The sequence below is a fragment of the Zea mays genome, chromosome 9 (assembly GCF_902167145.1).
Source record: "Zea mays cultivar B73 chromosome 9, Zm-B73-REFERENCE-NAM-5.0, whole genome shotgun sequence".
Taxonomy (NCBI): Eukaryota; Viridiplantae; Streptophyta; class Magnoliopsida; order Poales; family Poaceae; genus Zea; species Zea mays.
This window is the reverse complement of record NC_050104.1, coordinates 36,770,819-36,781,548: the sequence shown is the minus strand read 5'-3', so window position 1 is coordinate 36,781,548 and position 10,730 is coordinate 36,770,819. Positions and strand designations below refer to the sequence as shown.

General features: G+C 42.3%; 1 pseudogene; it reads left to right on the top strand.

Annotated features, from left to right (window-relative positions):
- The first annotated feature begins 5,205 nt into the window (after positions 1 to 5,205).
- LOC118473438 (photosystem I P700 chlorophyll a apoprotein A2-like) lies at positions 5,206 to 7,753 on the top strand (annotated as a pseudogene).
- Positions 7,754 to 10,730: the final 2,977 nt, after the last annotated feature.

The window sequence follows — 10,730 nt, the reverse complement described above, 5'->3', positions numbered from 1 at the left end:
AACTAAAATGGAATGGTACGGGGAAACTTAATTGGTTCAAATTTTAAGTTCTTACTAAATTTTTCCATTTGTTAAATTTAAGAATGCATGCATGCTCGTCCTGAACGACCTCACAACAATGAAAAGGGGTTAGGGAAGAACTCCCATCTTGTAAAGTGGCCTGAGGGGCCTAATAACTTAGCCACCTAGCTACCCTTCTATCATCCTAAGGCTTCACGTCCTAGGTCTATCCTGCTCGTCCTACTATCTATCCAACATTGTTTCTATCAAATTTTACTTCGGAAAAGAATGGTATTTATATCTTATTGATTCCTCTGTGGTGGTACAAGCTCCGATACCAGCTGTGGCGGAACTGCCCGAATTATTCCAACTTAAGTGCCTAAGCCCTGCCTTGGAGGCTAGACCACACTTAAATGGGAATAACCCATCAATCCCTCGGATCTAGTCCGACTCGGCCACTAACAGGATCAAGTACCACAATCTCACTCGATGGTGAGTCACATAGCAAATACAATAAAGCATAAAACCATAAATTACGGAGTATTAAATTATTACATTACCATCGGAGTTTTGAGAAAGTAGTCATCATTGTTCGAAGTGCAGCGGAATTAAACTAACGGTAAATAAACAGAGAGATGGGGAAGCCTGTCCCATCACTCCTCATGCTCCTCCTCAGCCGAGGCGGGGTCCCACTCGACAGTCCAACCCGGTGGCAAGATGGACGGCCAAGTCACTCCAGAAACCATGTCCTCCAAAGAACCTATAAAATTATGCCACAAGCAAGGCTGAGTATACTAATACTCAGCTAGACTTACCCGGTGTGAGGAGTCTACTCCTCTACCTCTAGACATGCAGCTGTTTGGCTGTAGGGTTTGGTTGCCAAAAGCACTAGCTGAGTTTCTAAATCAAGTTTTAATTTTGTCAAATTTAAGTGTGACTCTCTTAAGGCTAAATATGTACTATCTACTCATACATAGTAGCAAACATTTTTAGCAATCAACATTTTGTATCAACTCATCACATTTCCACTTGTTACTCAATGTAGCAGCATGGATCAAGCAGTCTCATTAGCTGCGAGAAGCAGACGTTTCGAATCGAGTTTTTAAACCTTGCAAGGTAAACCTAAACACACGACGTGGCGAGGCACTCCGTCCCCACACACATCAACCGTCCCCGTCGATTCCCTGGCAGCAGATCAGGGCTCACCGCCTTGGTGTACAATGCCTCACTGACCCCGACTGCCGTCGTGCAGTGACCACACTTGTACCCACCATAACCGGAATGGGAGACCACGTCTCAGGTCGCGTGAGGGGATATGTCCGCTGGCAGGTTCAATCAGGTACTAGGCTTACCGATTTACTATATTTCTCGGCATGTGCTTAGTACGTTCAAACGCTTGACTCACGGTACCACACCTTAATCCTTATTCAAATTTTCATCCTGTGGGCCACCAATCCCCATGGATTATTGTCCACCAACCAACATCTTTATGATATGAAAGTGGGCACAATCAGTTCCTGACCTCGCGCGAGTGCTAGAAAAATCACTCGACTTCTACCGAAATCCCTAATTAATAAAGCAGCTACTCGGCTTAGCATACTAATATTCATCTCAATGGGATTCCTGAGATCATGCAACTAGGGTTTCAAACAACTCCTACACTTAAGTGCACATTCAATCCTACAATCATTAAGTGCAGTAAAATAGCATAATAAACAGGTTATGCATAAACCGGGCTTGCCTTCCAAAGCTGTGGCAGGCAGATCCTCTGGTGCAGACTCGGGTGCTGGATCCGGGGCTACCTCCTGAGCAGCTCCTTGCTCCGGCACGAGGATGTACTCTCCGTCAGCAAGGTTACAGTCTATCAAATGCAATGAACATGTATGTCATGATTATGCAGGATTTAATAACATATGCTAAAGAAGAAAACTGAGTTAAGGAGTAACTTAGGGTTCCTTGGTCATGCGGGGCTTTTAATGGGTTATGTTTATCACTTTTAGGTTTAAGTTTTTATTTTGGATAAGTATAGGGAATTGGTATTGCCTTTATATACTTCAGTGGACAAGTTATAAAGAGTTTTTAGGATGACACCAATTTCCTGTTATTCACTTTTCCCTTTCTTCATTTTCTACTTATGGTTTCTAGTGTAGGTTTGAACTACGACAGTGGTTTAACATTTTCCAAAAATTCTGTAAAAATTACAGTGGGTTTCCATTTGCTATTCTAGCCTGTTGTAAGAACCTGAGGCTTAAAATATGAAGGCTATGCTTTAGACAAAAATAACAAGAGTTGTGTAAAATGGGCCACTTTGTACTACAACTCTTAACTAGGAGTAGGTTCTGCCCTAAGGGTTATTTTTGTTGGCATCTAACAGTAACAATAAACCTCTGTGCCAAAAATCACAAAAAGTTAATTGGTGGTTATTTAGTTGTGATTTTCTAAAGTTTTATGCCAAAAAGGTGCTTATAACTAACTTGTCATTTGAAAAATATCAAACAACAGATTTTGTATTTTTCCTATGTTCATAATAACCAACCATTTGTCATCCCATGGTTTGAGGTGTTTTCACCTAAGGGTTATTTTTGTAGGGTTTTTCTAAGCTTTCCTTGTTTTCTTAAAAGAAAAGGGATCCTACTTATTTTATATTACACCAGGGTATGATAGATTTTTCTAGTAAACTACATGGAATAAGTACCCTAACAAAAATAGGGGTGCCCTCTGGTTCATTATTTAAATCATCTTTTCTATTTTCCTTAATCTTAAGCATATTGTAAAATAAATGGCAAAAACTAATTTAATGGGGTGGATAGAGAGGTTTAACATTTTTAAACAGGTCAGTAAGTGGATAGAAACTCCTCCAAATTTTTCTAACCCTAGTCAAATAGTGCAACTATTTTTATCCCCATTATTTAGCTTTTGGCCAAAACAATAATTAATTTAGAACCCTAAACTTTTCTGTAGTACATATGGGGTTTTATATTTTTCTTAAGTAGGTTATATTATTTAGAGTCTGACAAAATTTGGTTTGACCAAATTTGGATGAACTAAACAGAAGTTATGGATTTTCAAAGTTTCTGTTCAAATTTAAAGTCAGGTTTAATAAGGTTTTCTGAAAAACAGTTTACACCGAGGTCCCCAGGGTCTTTCTGAATTAATCTTCGCAGTTCTGCCCTTGCGCCACTATTCCTCTGTGCGACTGACAATGCGCAAAACCCCCTGACTTTCTCTTCCTCTCCCTCGCGGTCCTTCCCAAGTGTAAACAATAACCGCAGAGAAGAAAGGGGTGGCGTGGCTTACCGGCGGCGAGATAGGTCCGGCGAGGGGTAGGGTTAGCTCGGGGAGGCTCTGGCGGTCACAGCGATGTACGGCTCGACGGCGGGGATGGCCGGAATCACTCGGTCGACGTGCGCAGGCGGGGGTCCTCGTCGACGGTGGGTGTGCCGGCCAAACCACGGCGACCTAGTCCAATCCAACGGCACGGTGAGCTTCCCGGGGCGGTGTAGAGGCTATCTGTGCATTGGATCAAAAAATGGCGCAGTGAATTACCCGGTCCACGTGCGCCGGCGGGGTGATGAACTCCGGCGAGCACGGTTTCGCTATTCCGGTGACGCGGGTCCTCGGTTCAAGCTTGAATAAGCTCCACGGCCTCACAAGGAAGCTATCTGAAGGCTTGGATCGAACGGAGGAGGACGGGATAGGGGCTGGCCACGGTGGTGGCTCTCGGGCGGCTCTGGCGGGTCGCGGGGAGGTCGCCGGAGCTAAGGGCTGGCTCGGGGGAGTTAGGCGCGGTATGGAGGAGGCAATGGGGAAGGCAGCCGAGAACTGGGACGGGCTTTATAGCCGTGGCGTGGGCGTGATCACGGGCGGCCGTGGGCGCGCGGGGGTTCGCGCGCCGGCGTGCTCTGAGCGCGCCCCCGGGTGTCAGCCCGCGTCGAACACGTGGGAGCTCGCTTGTGCCATGGTTCAACGGCAGATTTGAGCACCTTAGCGTGCGTATCTTGGCAAAGTCACTGTGTACGGTCTCTTCCCTGCTCCATATCCTACCTTTTTGCTGTGAGTTCCAAGTCAAGGTATGGTCGGGGTAGGGAGATAAAGGGGTGAGAAGTTGGCTATGTCAGCTAGGTCCAAACCGAGACAAAAATGGTGCCAAGTCGTGTCAAACACCCTAGGGTAGGTGTCACCTCTTTCCAGGGCATTCTAGGGTTAATTTGGCGCCACTTTGTCAATTGGGTCGAAGTGTTTTGAATTTTGGATTAAGGTGAACATGTGGGATCTTTGTTCAAAGGTTAGTTTTTAGACTTAGGCAAATCCTGAAATTTTCTCTTGTGCTCAACCTTTGGTGAACTTTTTGGGGCTTTTCTGAAATCTTTTTGGGGTTACTTCCTTACTATTATTTGTAGGTTATGAAGTATACTACTACTTTTATATTTGGCCTAAGCCATGATCATAAGGTTTACATGACCTTTTGATCATACTTACATCTAGGGTTCCTATTGCCCAAGAGGGGTTTGCTTTAGGGTTTTGGGAAATTCTCCCCTTAGATGTGCATGACAAGCTAAGGTATGATATCCAAGATGGGTTGCACTTGCTTAGGACCTTGAACTCCAAGTTTGATGCACTTTGCTCAACTAACCCACATGTGATAATAGGTTAAATGGGGTAGCCCTGGGTGGACACCCTGAGTAACACCTAGGGTATTACAATATCCATGCTGGCGCGCCTGGCGTAACAGCTCCTGGTGCAACAACAAGTACCAGCTTAACGTGGGGAGGCGGCGAGTTAGTAGCTATAGGTGGCAAAGTAGCTTTGTTACCTATTCCATTAGGAACCGCAGATTTTTTAGTCCATCACATTCACACATTTACCATCCATGTGATTGTATTAATACTTTTGAAAGGTGTTTTATTTGCTCGCAGTTCCCGTCTAATACCTGATAAAGCAAATCTTGGCTTTCGCTTCCCTTGCGACATACCTGGGCGAGGGGGAACATGTCAAGTATCCGCCTGGGATCATGTTTTCTTAGGTCTATTCTAGATGTACAATTCTATTTCGGTAGTCATTTTCCATTTCAGTTGGAAAATGCAGTCGGATGTTTGGGGTACTATAAGTGATCAAGGGATAGTAACTCATATCACAGGGGGAAACTTTGCGCAGAGTTCCATTACGATTAATGGTTGGCTTCGAGATTTCTTGTGGGCACATGCATCCCAAGTAATTCACTCTTATGGTTCTTCATTATCTGCATATGGTCTTTTTTTCTTAGGCGCTCATTTTGTCTGGGCTTTCAGTTTAATGTTTTTATTCAGCGGCCGTGGTTATTGGCAAGAACTCATTGAATCTATCATTTGGGCTCATAACAAATTAAAAGTTGCTCCTGCTACTCAGCCTAGAGCCTTGAGCATTATACAAGGACGTGCTGTAGGAGTAACCCATTACCTTCTGGGTGGAATTGCCACAACATGGGCATTCTTCTTAGCGAGAATTATTGCAGTTGGATAGTGGCTAGGAGGATTTGAAAGGCATTATGGAATTAAGATTTCCCAGGTTTAGCCAAGGCTTAGCTCAGGACCCCACTACTCGTCGTATTTGGTTTGGTATTGCTACCGCACATGATTTCAAAAGTCATGATGATATTACTGAGGAACGTCTTTATCAGAACATTTTTGCTTCTCACTTTGGGCAGTTAACAATAATCTTTCTATGGACATCCGGAAATCTATTTCATGTATCTTGGCAAGGAAATTTTGAATCATGGATACAGGATCCTTTACATGTAAGACCTATTGCTCATGCCATTTGGGATCCTCATTTTGGGCCACCCACTATGGAAGCCTTTACTCGAGGAGGTGTTGCCGGTCCAGTGAATATCGCTTATTCTAGGGTTTATTAGTGGTGGTATACAATTGGATTGCGCACCAATGAAGATCTTTATACTGGAGCTCTTTTTCTATTATTTCTTTCTACGCTATCCTTAATAGGGGGTTGGTTACATCTACAACGCAAATGGAAGCCAAGCCTTTCATGGTTCAAAAACGCCGAATCTCGTTTGAATCATCATTTGTCAGGACTTTTCGGAGTAAATTCTTTGGCTTGGACAGGACATTTAATTCATGTTGCTATTCCCAGATCTAGGGGGGAGTACGTTCGATGGAATAATTTCTTAGATGTATTACCCTATCCCGAAGGGTTGGGTCCCCTTCTGACGGGTCAGTGGAATCTTTATGCCCAAAATCCTGATTCGAGTAATCATTTATTTGGTACCACTCAAGGAGCGAGAACTACCATTCTAACCCGTCTTGGGGGATTCCATCCACAAACACAAAGTTTGTGGCTGACCGATATTGCTCATCATCATTTAGCTATTGCATTTATTTTTCTCATTGCCGGTCATATGTATCGAACTAACTTCGGAATTGGGCACAGTATCAAAGATCTTTTAGAAGCACATACTCCTCCGGGGGGTCGATTAGGACGTGGGCATAAAGGCCTTTATGATACAATCAATAATTCGATTCATTTTCAATTAGGCCTTGCTCTAGCTTCCTTAGGGGTTATTACTTCCTTAGTAGCTCAACATATGTACTCTTTACCTGCTTATGCATTCATAGCACAAGACTTTACTACTCAAGCTGCTTTATATACTCATCACCAATACATTGCAGGGTTCATCATGATAGGGGCTTTTGCTCATGGAGATATTTTTTTCATTAGGGATTACAATCCGGAACAGAATGAAGATAATGTATTGGCAAGAATGTTAGACCATAAGGAAGCTATCATATCTCATTTAAGTTGGGCTAGCCTCTTCCTAGGATTCCATACCTTGGGCCTTTATGTTCATAACGACGTTATGCTTGCTTTTGGTACTCCAGAAAAGCAAATCTTGATTGAACCTATATTTGCCCAATGGATACAATCTGCTCATGGTAAGACGACATATGGGTTCGATATACTCTTATCTTCAACAAATGGCCCCGCTTTTAATGCAGGTCGAAATATATGGTTGCCCGGATGGTTGAATGTTGTTAATGAGAATAGTAATTCGCTTTTCTTAACAATAGGACCTAGGGATTTCTTGGTTCATCATGCTATTGCTCTAGGTTTGCATACAACTACATTGATTTTAGTAAAGGGTGCTTTAGATGCACGCGGTTCCAAATTAATGCCGGATAAAAAGGATTTCGGGTATAGTTTTCCTTGCGACGGCCCAGGGCGCGGCGGTACTTGTGATATTTCTGCTTGGGACGCGTTTTATGTGGCAGTTTTCTAGACGTTAAATACCATTGGATGGGTTACTTTTTATTGGCATTGGAAACACATTACATTATGGCAGGGCAACGTTTCACAATTTAATGAATCCTCCACTTATTTGATGGGATGGTTAAGATATTACCTATGGTTAAACTATTCACAACTTATTAATAGATATAATCCTTTTGGGATGAATAGTTTATCAGTATGGGCTTGGATGTTCTTATTTGGACATCTTGTTTGGGCTACAGGATTTATGTTCTTAATTTCCTGGCGTGGATAATGGCAGGAATTAATTGAGACTTTAGCATGGGCTCATGAACGAACACCTTTGGCTAATTTAATTCGCTAGAGAGATAAGCTCGTGGCTCTTTCCATTGTGCAAGCAAGATTGGTCGGATTAGCCCACTTTTCCATGGGTTATATATTCACTTATGCAGCTTTCTTGATTGCCTCAACCGGTCCTATCGAAAATAGGATTGACTATGGATTCGAGCCATAGCACATGGTTTCATAAAATCTGTACGATTTTCCCGATCTAAATCGAGTGGGTTTCCATGAAGAAGATCTTGTTCAACATGTTCTATTCGATACGGGTAGGAGAAGGACCCGACTCGGTATTCTTAAAAAAGAGGGGAAGCAGAACCAAGTCAAGATGATATGGATCGCCCCTTCTTCTTGCACCAAAGATCTTACCATTTCGGAAGGAACTGGGGCTACATTTCTTTTCAATTTCCATTCAAGAGTTTCTATCTGTTTCCATGCCCGTTTTTTGAGACCTTGAAACATGAAATGGACAAATTCCTTCTGTTAGGAACACATACAAGAAAAAGGATAATGGTAGCCCCCATTAACTAATTTATGAATTTCATAGTAATAGAAATCCATGTCCTACCGAGACAGAATTTTGAACTTGCTATTGGCCCTGTTTGTTTCGGCTTCTGGCAGCTTCTGGCCACCAAAAGCTGCTGCGGACTGTCAAACGCTCAGCTTTTCAGCCAGCTTCTATAAAATTCGTTGAGGCAAAAACCATCTAAAATCAACATAAACACATAATCGGTTGAGTCATTGTAATAGTAAGAATCCATCACTTTCTAGATCCTGAGCCCTATGAACAACTTTATCTTTCTCCACACGTAATCGTAATGATACTCAGATTCTTCTCACAGCTAGATTCTTCCCACAGCCAGATTTTCAGAAAAGCTGGTCAGAAAAAAGCTGAACCAAACAGGCCCATTCTCTTGCCTAATAGGCAAAGATTGACCTCTGTAGAAAGACTGATTCATTCGGATCGATATGAGGACCCAACTCCGTTGCATTGCCAGAATCCATGTTCCATATTTGAAGCGGGTTGACCTCTGTGCTTCTCTCATGGTACAATCCTCTCTCTTCCTGCTGAGCCCCCTTTCTCCTCGGTCCACAGAGATAAAATGTAGGACTGGTGCCGACAGTTCATCACGAAAGAAAGAACTCACAGAGCCAGGATCGCTAACTAATAGAATAGTACTACTAACTAATACTAATATATAGATAACTAATACTAATATATAGATATATAGAAATAGATATCTAGAAATAGAAATGAACTAATATATAGATAATCGAAATCGAAAAGAACTGTCTTTTCTGTATACTTCCCCGTTCTATTGCTACCGCGGGTCTTATGGTGGCACTCTGTCTGTGAGATGGAGATCGGAGGTGGGGGGAGCGACAGTGAGGTGATCTGGGCAGGGCAGGAGGTGCTCTAGCGAGCAATCTTGACCTTGGTGAGGGCTGATCCAGTGAACTAAGGCATGCGTGAGCTTTAGTGTGGGGTTGGGAGCGTCGGTGGCCGAGAATAATTGGAAAAGGAGCGGGGCTGCATTGGTCGGGCGATGTGGAGGTGTGACGGTCCGACATGCAATGGCTCCGACGTGCCTGAATTCACTACGGTGCCACAGAGTACAATCCATAACTCCCTTAGGGTTTTATTTGCTGTTTTAATACATGTATAAAGAAAATAACTATCCTCTTTTGAGAAAGGAAGAAAATATGGGAGAAGTGAAAAGAGTGGTTAACACCTAAATTTTATGTGTATTAGCAAATAAATTTTTATACCCCAAAATTTAGGATGTTACAATTGGGTGGCTATAAAGGCTATCTTAAAGTACTAGTGAAGAATTAAGGATATATTCCTAGTGTATGGAGGTGAGAAAGAACTCTCTATAAAGGGTTACACTAATGGTATAGTCAAAATCAATAGAGATAATAGTCAATGGAGGAGAAATAAGTTAGAAAAGTTCCAAGTAAGAGATAATGGCTATTTGTATAATAGAGATATACTATATAGCAACATTAGAAGCTGCTAAGGAGGCTATTTGGATCAAAAGGTTTATTTTTGAGTTGGGTGTGGTTCTGAGTGCGTGAAAATCTTTGGACCTTTGTTGTCATAATAATGGAGCCATTACACATGCCAAAGAACTTATAAGACACCAAAAATCTAAATATATACTTTGTGCTATCATATTATTTATGTGATCATTCTTAGAGGTGATGTTAAGATTTACAAAGTGCACACAGATTTGAATGTTGCTCATCCATTGACAAAGCCTCTTCCATAACCAAAACACGAGGCCCACACTAGTGTAATCGATAATAGATACCCACATTATTGACTTTAGTGTGAGTGGTAGATATTCTAAGTGTCTTATGTTTATGAGTGTTTAATAAAGTGTTATTCAGTCCCTTGAATTATCATAGTTACATTGATTAGCGAGTACATGACTTATTCATGAAACACTATGTTCTATAATGTTGTTCAAAATATCCCTTGTCTTATGCCATTATGAGGGACAATGGAGATTTTATAGACTAGCACGTGTATTGACTGATGATATGTTTCATGGATCATTGATATAGAGGTATCAAATTAATAAAATGGACACATGATAAAGTTCATGGTGTTGGATTGTCCAACTCTAAGATATTGTTGGAATTGTTATATTAATTATGTGCCATAAAATTTTATTGAGTAGTGTACCTAATAGATCCTTAGACCTAAGATCGTTGTTATTTCTCATCTATGGTGAGCCCAATGGGTAGTTAGGGTTTGTCTATATCTACCATAGAATTGGGCCAAAAATAAGAGTAATCCTCATTTCTAGCCCAAATCCATCACCCAAGATACTTCTCCTGATCAGCAGAAACAATGTTATCGCCGCTCTTATGAACCTCCGTGTCTTCGCACGCCTTCATCCTGCATCCTACCATCTTGCGACTGCTCCCTGGTTGACGCTCGCGCTGCAGCTGCAGCTCTCTGGTCATCACCAGTACTCGTAGAGCCAGCGTGCCACCGCGTCCTTTAGGCTTTAGGCTCTAGGCTTGTAGGCTCGGCCGCTGCCCGTGTCCTAGCTGGCAGTGACACCTGCCCCACCCCAAGCGTGTCGAGCCTCGGCTGGCCATAGGCCACTAAAAGGGAAATAAGTCTAAAAGTCATTTTC